This window comes from Carassius carassius, chromosome 44, assembly GCF_963082965.1.
Source record: "Carassius carassius chromosome 44, fCarCar2.1, whole genome shotgun sequence".
Lineage (NCBI taxonomy): Eukaryota > Metazoa > Chordata > Actinopteri > Cypriniformes > Cyprinidae > Carassius > Carassius carassius.
Window position 1 is genome coordinate 4,794,198 of NC_081798.1, and position 12,212 is coordinate 4,806,409.

Here is a 12,212-nt window from a genome sequence, read left to right on the forward strand (position 1 = left end):
TCATGAGATCAACCTGGACATTAACTCTGAGCATCTTAATGAATTTGCTAATTGAATGAGATTTGCAGCCTTGATAATTGAAGTTCAAAGAGAAATTTGGTAGTTGGTATTTTAGGAACATTCTGAATAAAAGGTTGAACTAATTTGCCTTTCGTTTTTACAGTTCGTTTATGCAGTGTTGCATCAGTCCACCAATCAACCGATCTGACAATTTCACCAACACGGATAAGAGACTCTTTCAGAGGCATTTTTACATTCGTAAAATTCTCTCTGGTTGGTATATATTAAATTTGAATTATTAACAGATGATAGCCTTGAAAATTAGTGACAGCTCTGGAAATTTGAAGTACGATTAAGATAGGAATGAGTTCATCAAGCCACAAACGACTTTAACTGGAAGGGCACTCACAGAACCTTTTAGTGTAATTTCAAGTCTTGTTCGACAGCACTTTGCCTTTTCCCATTATGATGTACTTCTCAAACATCAAACAGTTTACCTCTGATAACCGCTTTCATTTCCTCAATCTGTTTGATCAGCCGTTTCTCTAATTTTTCTGTCTCCAAGTGTTTTCTGACCTTTGATAATCACAGTGTATTTAAACAAGGTTGTCTGGATGACTCTCTTCTGATTAACACATCATCGCGTTGTTTTGTGAGGGTATAATTACAAAAGTTCAGTGGAGAATGTTCAGTATTCCAATACTGGTATGTTTGAATGTCATTAGAACAACTTCAACTGATGGGCTGATTGAAGTACTTGTAAGTCTTCCTAAAACAAAACCCCAAAATTTTAACCAAAGTCTCTGTGCCTCTCTCTGTCTCACACACAAAAGGTTTTGTAGCGGAAGACATGTTTAGTTGAGCTAGCAGTGTTGTTATTGGAGGTCAAAAATGATTTTGCTCTATTTCTGGTTTGTTCTGCAACAGTTTTCTGAATAAGACTGATCCCGCTTAAACTATTTATCAATTACTGTGTGGCCCTTGTCAGCTGGTTTTTGTGTGTTTGGACCACCGGCATTTCTCATTCCAATAATAAACATGATCATATTTTTAACTTCTTCCTCTTCTGTGTTCATCTAGTCTTTGATTACAGGACCTTGATTGTCATTTTTTCTACAAAATGTAGAAAACAATAATCAGATACATATTTCATTTAATTAGCTCATTAGATGAAATTTAACTTCTCTGTAAAGTGAAAGTAAAATTCCATTTGTATGTAAAATCTAAAAAGTAACACTTTATATAGGGACCAAATCTCACTATTAACTAATTGATTATTCAATATTTTGGCATCACTAACAGTTATGTTTCTAACTATTAATAAGCAGCAAAATTACGAGTTTATTAAATGGAGTCTCATCTGTCCAAGTCTCATATGTTCGTAAATAAATCATCGTCTTTCATGTCCATGGTGAATAGACCACAAGCATAAATAACTAAACCAAAAGGACATGTTTGTTACCCAAAATAAGAAGTATGAGTGGTAAATTATAGAGTACAGTGATGAATGCACACAATAGTATCTGTCTCTGATTAGAGAATGCCAACCAAGTGCTTCTGAATCATTCATTAGAGCCTCTGTTCATCTGCAGTTTGTTAAATTTAAGTAAAATTTACATGCTCTCTATAATCTCCCGCAGAATTATTTTGATCCCAAGGAAAGGAAATTAAAGCAAAGAGCAAATTATATATATATATATATATATATATATATATACACATATATATATATATATATATATATATATATATATACACATATATATATATATATATATATACACATATATATATATATATATATATATATATATATATTGTGAGCCGTGTCCCGGGCACCTATCAGCGTCGCCCTGGCAACGGAGGAGATCCACCTGCACTCAATCACCGCGGGCTGATCGGTCCCAGCTGAAAGGGCTCAGACGAGGACTACAAAAGCTGTACCCGAGAGGACACGGGTGAGAAAGCTCTCCAAAGCAACGCCAGCTAATGTTGTGTCTCTTATCTCTACAGAAAGTGAATGACCGACCAGCCCGCCACCTGAGCACCGGACACCGATTCCCCTTGCACTCAGCCGGCCGGCCAACAGGATCACGCAGCACAGAGGACGAGCACCGGACACTACTGGCACATTCACGATCACTGTCATTAATAAACACACCCTCCGGGGCTTTAACAATTCATCACAGGCTGCCGTGTGATTCTTCAACCCGCGACACTGGTGGAGAATGCGGGCAAACTGCTGAAGAATCACCGGCATCACCACTCCAGAACCTCACCGGTTTGTTTGTTTTTCTTCACCCTTCTCTGTGTGTCGTCAGGCGGTGACTCCTCCCCAGCTATGGAAGAAGTCCTTAAACACCTGACGGAGATCAGTATTCGACAGCAGCAAATTGTGGAACATATGGCCACTCGGCAGGGAGAGACGGAGCGTGAAGTCGCCGCTCTCCGCTTCGCGGCTGCCCAACGAGTCCCGCTGCCGGATCCTCGCGCTCAAGCCACCCAGCTCCTGCCGAAGATGACTGTCCACGACGACGCGGCACACTACCTTGGCATGTTCGAGTCCGTAGCCACTCGGGAGGATTGGCCTCGCGATAGTTGGGCACGGATACTGGCCCCGCTGCTGACAGGGGAACCCCAGCAGGCCTATTTCTCCATGTCAGCGAGCCAAAGAGAATCGTACGACGAACTACGGAAGGAAATCCTGGCCCGTGTGGGGCTGTCTCCCATCGCTGCGGCCCAACTATTCCGGACATGGGAGTATAACGGCCGGTTGCCAGCCCGTGCCCAAGCCGCCGAACTCAACCGCCTCGCCCATCACTGGTTGCTCACCGGGGACCCCAGCGCTGCCCAAGTGGCCGAACGCGTCGTCGTGGACCGGTATCTGCATGCCCTACCACGCCCCTTCGACAGGCAGCCGGAATGAGGAACCCAGGGACCGTAGGAGAACTCATCGAGGCAGTCGAGCTAGCGGAGGCAACGGCCGACCGTTTACCGCTTTGCTCGACTCTGGGAGCACCGTAAGCCTGGTCCAGTCCTCCATACTTCCCCCACGGGCGGGGACCAAGGCTCGCATGTCCATCACCTGCGTCCACGGTGACACCCAGAGTGTACCTACCCGAGTAGTGACCATCTCCACCAAGACCGGCAACGGGCCCCTGAAAGTGGGCGTGGTCAAGGACCTACCGGTACCTGTGCTGCTGGGGAGAGACTGGCCAGGCTTGGAGCAACTCCTCACCCAAGCTACCCAGCCTGCCAGCCCTGCCTGGAACCGCCCGTAAAAAAAGGACCTCCGCCGAGCTCCCCGACGGAACCCTGTCCTTCTGGCCTCAGACAGCGCCCGAGATGATGAGTCCCCCGCAGGTTAGGGGTGGGGGAAAATTTGTGGAGGAGTAGCTCGGGGATGATTGCCTAAAACATTGCTGGAAGCAAGTACGGGTGCTTGAGGGAAAGGAGGTCCTTCCACCACCGCACCCGACCCCACACTTTGTGGTCCAGAATGGCCTGCTGTACTGTGTCGCACAGCGGAGAGGGGAGGAGGTGAAACTGCTGGTGGTCCCACGCACCAAGACCCAGATGGTAATCGAGCTCGCCCATTCCCATCCGATGGCTGGCCACCTGGGGGCGCAGAATACTACCCAACGGATCCGAGACAGATTCCACTGGTCTGACATGGAGGCGGAGATCAAATGGTTCTGTCAAGCGTGTCCGGACTGCCAACGGATGTTGCCTCATACTCCTCCCCCAGCTCCGCTCATTTCGCTGCCCATCATTGAGGTGCCCTTTGAGCGAATAGGAATGGATTTAGTAGGGCCGCTGCCAAAGTCCGGCCGGGGGCACAAACACATACTGGTCATCGTGGACTATGCGACCCGGTACCCCGAGGCCATTCCATTGCGCAAGGCTACCTCCAAGGCCATCGCCCAGGAGCTCTTCCTACTGTGTAGCCGGGTCGGCATCCCCCGAGAGATATTGACCGACCAGGGCACCCCCTTTATGTCCCGGACGATGGCTGACCTCTGCAGCCTCCTTAAGGTGAAACAGCTCCGGACCACTATCTACCACCCTCAGACCGATGGGCTGGTCGAGCGATTCAATCAGACGTTGAAGCAGATGCTCCGTCGCGTGGCTGCGGATGACCGATGGGACTGGGACCAAATGCTGCCGTACGTCCTCTTCAGCATCCGGAAGTCACCCAGGCCTCCACCGGATTCACACCTTTCGAGCTGTTGTTCGGGCGGCAGCCCCGTGGCCTGCTCGATGTTGCCAAGGAGGCCTGGGAGCAGCAACCGACCGCCCATCGGGGGAAATGAGGGAAATGAGGGAAAGGATCGACCGCGTCATGCCCCTCGTCCGGGAACACCTGAGAGCAGCCCAGGAAGCCCAACGTCGACGATACGACCGGGCGGCCCAACCACGGGAGTTCCAGCCAGGTGACTACGTGTTGGTTCTCGTCCCCACAGCAGCTTGCAAATTCCTCGCGAAATGGCAAGGCCCATATATCGTTACGGAGAAAGTGGGGCCCGTGACCTACAGAGTACGCCAGCCTGGACGAAGGAAGGAAAGTCAACTGTACCACATTAATCTCCTGAAGCGCTGGGAGGGAACGAGGACTCAGGTCGCCGCACTCGCCGCACTCGCCGCCGTCACTCCCGTGGTTGTTGACATCAGCCCCCAACTGTCGGCCGCCCAGAGGACGGAGCTCCAACATCTGGTCGGTCAATTCTCCAATGTGTTCTCCCCACGTCCCGGGCGGACCCACGTACTTCAGCATGACGTACGCACACCCCCAGGAACCATCGTGCGACAGCGGCCCTACCGAATCCCGGAGGCCCGGCGACACGCAGTCGAAAGGGAGGTACAGGAGATGCTGAAGTTGGGGATCATCGAGCCCTCCCGCAGTCCGTGGTCCAGTCCCATCGTCATGGTCCCAAAACCGGACGGCACCCTCCGGTTCTGTAACGACTTCCGCCGCCTTAACGAGGTCTCCGAGTTCGATGGATACCCGATGCCCCGTGTCGACGAGCTGCTGGAGCGACTGGGGGGAGCCCGGTTCATTTCCACGCTCGACCTCACCAAAGGCTACTGGCAGGTCCCGTTAACAGAGCCCACCAAAGCCAAGACCGCCTTCTCCACCCCCAGTGGCCACTGGCAGTACCGGGTTCTCCCCTTCGGGCTGCACGGGGCTCCAGCAACATTCCAACGGATGATGGACATTGTGCTGAGACCCCATCAGACTTATGCCGCGGCCTACATCGATGATGTCGTCATCCACTCTGAGACCTGGGAGGACCACCTGGAGCGGCTCCGGAGGGTGCTTCTCGAACTGCGGCGGGCTGAGCTCACCGCCAATCCCAAGAAATGTCACCTGGCCCTACCTGAAGCAAAGTACCTCGGTTTCCGGGTGGGCCGGGGTCTGGTCCGCCCACAGGAAGGAAAAGTAGCCGCCATCCTCTCGGCCCCGAGGCCCACCTCCAAGAAGCAGGTACGGGCCTTTTTGGGATTGGGGGGGTACTATAGGTGCTTTATACCTAACTTCTCCTCCCTAGCGACCGCCCTGACAGACCTCACCAAGAAGGGACAGCCGGAGAGAGTGAGATGGGGACCCCCGGAAGAGGAGGCGTTCAAGGGGATAAAAGTATTACGCGCCCCTAACTTTAACTGTCCCTTCTTGTTGCAGACGGACGCATCCGACACCGGGTTGGGAGCCGTGTTATCCCAAATACGAGACGGTGAGGAACACCCGGTGGTCTACATCAGCCGAAAGCTGTCCACAACGGAACAGCGATACGCGGCGGTGGAGAAGGAGGCATTGGCCGTCAAGTGGGCAGTCCTGGAGCTGAAATACTATCTCCTGGGACGGAAGTTCACCCTCATCACTGATCACGCTCCTTTACAATGGATGGCCTGGGCTAAGGATACCAATGCCCGGGTGACACGGTGGTTCCTAGCGCTCCAGGACTTCCACTTTGACGTGCGACATCGAGCTGGAACCGCCAACGCCAATGCAGATGGACTCTCCCACCTGTGGACAGCTTTCGCAGGTCTGTCAGGTATGACTTCCCCCCCAGCCCCCACTTCCCCACTCACCTGAGGGACCAGGACGACGCTTAGGGGGGGGGGGGTGTGAGCCGTGTCCCGGGCACCTATCAGTGTCGCCCTGGCAATGGAGGAGATCCACTTGCACTCAATCACCGCGGGCTGATCGGTCCCAGCTGAAAGGGCTCAGACGAGGACTACAAAAGCTGTACCCGAGAGGACACGGGTGAGAAAGCTCTCCAAAGCAACGCCAGCTAATGTTGTGTCTCTTATCTCTACAGAAAGCGGATGACCGACCAGCCCGCCACCTGAGCACCGGACACTGATTCCCCTTGCACTCAGCCGGCCGGCAAACAGGATCACGCAGCACAGAGGACGAGCACTGGACACTACTGGCACATTCACGATCACTGTCATTAATAAACACACCCTCCGGGGCTTTAACAATTCATCACAGGCTGCCGTGTAATTCTTCAGCCCGCGACAATATATATATGTAATTTTTTTTTTCTTTTTTTTTTTCTGGAGTACAGGTATTTCATCTAAAACAAGCATGACAGCTCTCAGTGATCAAAGAGCATTGACGGTTGTGACGTCTTCACATTATTTCCTTTGGCAGAACACTTAATACTGTTGGTGAGATGAAAGAAACCGCACAGCTGGCAAAAATGCCGGTGTATGTCCATTTTGTATTTATTGATTTATTCATCTGGTATTTAAATGATTGAAATTTCATAATACAGTTCGAATTTTATAGTGTGGAAACACAGAGGTCAAACTGCTGCATGATTTAATGTATAACATCTATAAAGTGATTTACATTATATTAAAATATATAGGGGAGCTGTTTTGCTGTAATTTTCACACCCTTTTGTCACTGCCAAACCATATGCTTGCTTGCCAGCATTTATTTAATTTACTTTTTAAAATAAATAAGACATATTATTGCTTGTTTATTGCTTGTTGTTTATTTACAAAAAGTTTTGTCAGATTTAAATATGTGGTCATATCTCCATATATTAGCAGCATATTATTAACCTAGGGCCCAGGGCCCACTAGGGGGCCTCAGCAAACTTCCAAGGTGACGGCAGGATGATTTAAAAATGTTTACAGTAAAGTAATAAATTATCAATTTAATAAAATAATTCAAATTTAAATCATAATTTCTGTTTTGACTGAATAAACTATCTTAGGTTAGAAAAAGGAATTAAAAAAAAATAATCTCAAAGTTACAACTTGAGCTCACAGGCTGTCAAGATCCAAAAATAAAAATAAATAATAAGAAAAATCTTCTCCGTCTCTCAAATATTAAATGAAACATACTGAAAACATGCAACACATGGGTTTGGACTGACATGAGTGTGCAAACAATGTCATTTTTGGTTGAAATTTTAAAGACAGATCAGCTGTACTGACTTAACATTTCCTCAAATGTACAGTATTTCTCTCCAGCGTGTTCCTGTTTCATACTAGGCCAAGAGCTAGCTGTCAAGTCTTAATACTACTCCCAAATGTGTCAGACTGCCTAGGAATCTGACAGCAGCATATTATAATTATTAATTTAATAATTTACCTGCTTCAACAGGAACTGTATTACATGGCTGGAACCATAACTAATCAGCTGGATGTGTCTACCTCTGGCACTTCCTGTCTTCAGTGCTGTAATTTGAGAGGAGCAGATGATTGGACAGCCCATCAGATATTCAGATAAAGCATGTCATCTTGTCACCTAGAGTTCAGGGCCTTCAGGGGTCTGTGCTGTCAGGTAAAATCCACCCTCACCCTTCGCCTCCCCTTGCAGCACAGTATTACTTCTGTTGTCTTCTGTTTTGTTCTGTGCTGCACTACATGATGGACTGCTTCCATCAGGATGTGTTTCCAAATGGAAATGTCTCATCTTTCTCCCCCATGCATTTTCCATTCTCTTTCTTGCTCAGGTGTCTCTTTCTATCTCAAATATATTTTTTCTATTGCGAAGCACCGATAAGCTATTATATACTTAAATATAACTAATTTTAAAGTCTAAATAAATTAAAATAACACTGTAAACTAAGATAATCATTTTAAATTATAGAAGTTATACAGCATCATATTGAAGCTTGTTTCCACCTCATAATAAAACCGGTATTTGGACTATCTCATAATCCAGATTGTTTTTTTGTTTTCTCACAATTCCAATTTTATCACACAATTCAGGTTTGTTTTCCCTCTTTCTCAAAAGTGCAAGTTTATTGCAAGTTATAAACTTAACTGTCAGTTTATATATCAGAATTCAGACTTTTCTTTGCCAAATTACGTGGTTTATATTCCTCAATTGCAAATTATAAACTCATAATTGCGAATGTATTTTTTACCTTTTTTTTACATAACACAATTCTTTTTCTTTCTTTCTTTCTTTCTTTCTTTGTTTTTGTGCCAAATTGCAACTTTTCATCTCACTCGCACTTGAAACATTTATATCTCACAATTCGGGCTTTGCTTCTCAGAAAAAAAAGTCACAGTTGTGAGATATAAACTCAGAACTGAAAAAAATAATAATAATAAAAAGTCAGAATTACTTTTACTGCTAAATATAAGGCTACTGCCATATGTAATGCTCCCCTCAATAATAAAATTAATGTTTATTTAGCGACTTACAAATGAGAACAATAGAAGCAGTCAGGTCAACAAGAGAACAACTACAGTATACAAGTGCCATGACAAGTCTCAAATAGTCTAGTATAGAACACATAGCCAGGTTTTTTTTTTTTTTATAAATGAAAAGACAAGAAAAGGAAAAGTGCTACTGTTAGTTGGTTAAGTGCAGGCGAAAAAGATGAGTCTTTAGATGTTTCTTGAAAATGAGTAAAGACTCAGCTGTACGAATTGAGATTGGGAGGTCATTCCACCAGCTGGGCACAGTCAAGGAAAAGGTCCGTGAGAGTGATTTTGAACTTCTTTGGGATGGCACTACAAGGCGTCGTTCACTTGCAGAACGCAAACTTCTGGAGGGCACATAAGATTTAAACCAGTGAGTTTAGGTAAGTTGGTGCCTTGCCAGTGGTCGTCTTGTAGGCAAGCATCAGTACCTTGAATTTGATGCGAGCGGCTACTGGTAGCCAGTGTAACCTGATGAGGAGAGGAGTAACGTGAGCTTTTTTTGGCTCATTGAAGACAACCCTCGCTGCTGCATTCTGGATCAACTGCAGAGGCTTGACAGTACATGCAGGAAGGCCCGCCAGGAGAGCCTTACAATAGTCCAGTCTGGAGAGAACAAGAGCTTGGACAAGAAGTTGGGTTGCTTGCTCTGACAGGAAGGGTCTAATCTTCCTAATGTTGTATAAGGCAAACCTGCAGGACCGGGTCGTTGTTGCAATGTGGTCTGTGAAGCTTAACTGATGATCCATCACAACTCCTAGGTTTCTGGCTGTCATAGAAGGGGTAATGGTTGATGAGCCCAGCTGTATAGAGAAGTTGTGATGAAGCAATGGGTTAGCTGGAATCACCAGGAGTTCTGTCTTCGTAAGGTTAAGCTGAAGGTGATGGTCATTCATCCAGCTAAAAAATGTCACTCAGACAGGCTGAAATGCGAGCAGCTACCGTCGGGTCATCTGGCTGGAATGAGAATTAGAGTTGGGTGTCATCAGCGTAGCAGTGATAAGAAAAGCCATGCTTCTGAATGACGAATCCTAATGAGGTCATGTAGATGGAGAAGATAAGTGGTCCAAGTACTGAGCCTTGAGGAACCCCAGTAGCAAGGTGGTGTGACTTTGAAACATCACTCCTCCAAGACACACTGAAGGATCTGTCAGAGAGGTAGGACTTAACCGACAGGAGTGCAGTTCCAGAGATTAGGGTGGACAGGAGAATGTGGTGATTAACAGTGTCAAAAGCAGCAGGCAGGTCCAGTAAGATGAGTACCGAGGATTTTGAAGCTGCTCTTGCTAGTCACAGGGCTTCAGTAACCGAGAGCAGAGCAGTCTCAGTTGAGTCGCCACTTTTGAAGCCAGATTGGTTGCTGTCCAGGAGGTTGTTCTGTACAATGAACATAGAAAGCTGGTTGAACACAGCTCGCTCAAGTGTCTTTGCAATGAATGGAAGAAGGGATACCGGTCTGTAGTTTTCAAGAAGCGCTGGATTTAGAGATTTCTAGAAGTTTCTTGAGCAGTGGGCTTACCCGAGCCTGCTTGAATGCTGAGGGAAATGTTCCAGAGTGAAGAGAGGAGTTGATAATGTGAGTAAGCGAAGGTATGACTGAAGAAGAGGTCGCTTGAAGGAGGTGAGTGGGGATCGGATAAAGTGGACAAGTAGTAGGATGATTGGACAGGAGAAGTTTGGAGACGTCCATCTCTGAGAGTGGGGAGAAGGAGGAGAAAGAGTGTGCTTCGGTCATTGTGAAGTTGTCCTCAGTCTGCGGTGTGGAGAATAGGTCACTGATGGATCTTGTCTTATTTGTGAAGAAAGCTGCAAAGTCGTCCGCTGTAAGAGTCGATGGAGGAGGTGGTGGCGGCGGATTAAGAAGAGAAGAGAAAGTCTTGAAGAGTGTCAGAGCGTCACAACAGTTGTTAATTTTGTTGTGGTAGTAGGATGTTTTAGCCATGAAGACATTTGCAGAGAAGGAAGAGAGGAGAGACTGATACACACTGAGGTTGGTAGAGTTTCTTGATTTCTGCCATTTCCTCTCTGCAGCCCTGAGTTTAGAGCGATGTTCACGGAGAACCTCGGACAGCCAGAGGGCAGATGGGGTGGTGCGTGCTGGTCTAGACAACAGTGGGCAAAAGTTGTCCAAGCAAGATGTTAAAGTGGAGCAAAGAGTGTCCGTAGTGCTGTTCGTGTCCAGAGCAGAAAACTGAGAGAGTGCAGGAAGTGAGGATGAAACCACAGAAGATAGGCGAGATGGAGAGAGTGAGCGTAGGTTCCGTCGAAAGGTGACCTGCGTTGGAGTGTGAGGAACTTCAGGAGTAAATGCTAGGTTAGCAGTAATGAGGAAGTGGTCTGAGGTGTGCAGTGGAGCAACTGAAGAGTTGTCCACAGAGCAACAGCGCGTGTAGATGAGGTCCAGTTGGTTGCCTGATTTGTGAGTCGTTGTAGTAGACACTAGCTTGAGATCAAATGAGGTGAGCAGAGTTTTGAAGTCAGCAGCCTGGTAGTAGTAGAGGTCAAAGGGACAGGCTGTAGGTTTGTCAGACAGGCCTTCCTGCGACGTACATAGCGTGCTCTCCAAGTGTTAGTAGTGATAGTAGAGATCTGAAAGCACATAGTGACTACAAGTGTAAGAGATATTTGAGAACAAGGTATACAAAAAGTAAAGAAAGAGGAGAAAAGCAATACTCAAGTGCCCTGTCGGTGTCCTTGCTCGGTGGAGTCGCACAGGTAGAGTCGATTGTCTTTACACTCGTCGGTCTTCACACGAGGAGGATTCACACGAGGGCTGCCGCGGTGAAACCTAACGCTTTTGTATTTGCCTTATTACCTGTGATTGAAGTCAGCTGGCCACGCCTCACTATTTAGCAGATCGAAACTGGGCAGTCGCGCGATAGGCAAACGCAAAACCAAGCGCCACTTTCAGCACGTATTTACCAGGGTAAGACACACACAATTTAAACCAAAAACTTTCCTAGCAATGACGATCACACAGTAGTCTAATGAGAAAACGACACAAAACACTCACAAGCTGCTGTCCTTCTCTGTTGCTCGACTGTTTCTTCTGACATATGAAATATGACTATATGAAAATATGAAAATGATTACAGTACAATTAACAATTTTATTAAATGAATAGTGTTTTTAAAGAAGTGAGCACTGAATAATAGCAAAGGTTATCTATCTATCTATCTATCTATCTATCTATCTATCTATCTATCTATCTATCTATCTATCTATGAAAATATGATACACTGAAACAAATCATTAATATCTCCTGGTTTCTTAACTCTGAAGTCCATTAGTTTCAGGAATGTGTAACAGGTCTTTTTTTATTGGTCTTGTCTGTATTGGATTGTGGCATTCATTCATTGGACACCAAAAGAAGAAGCTACTGCTCTGGGGACAATAAAATACGTAATGGTCTATCCAGGTCAATGTGTCAGCCTAGAGACTCCACTAGAAGACTCATTGTTTTCCATTAAACAGGGTAACAAGACAAGCTCTATCCTTCACTATAAATTTAATCTCAGATGCCATCCATTACGGCT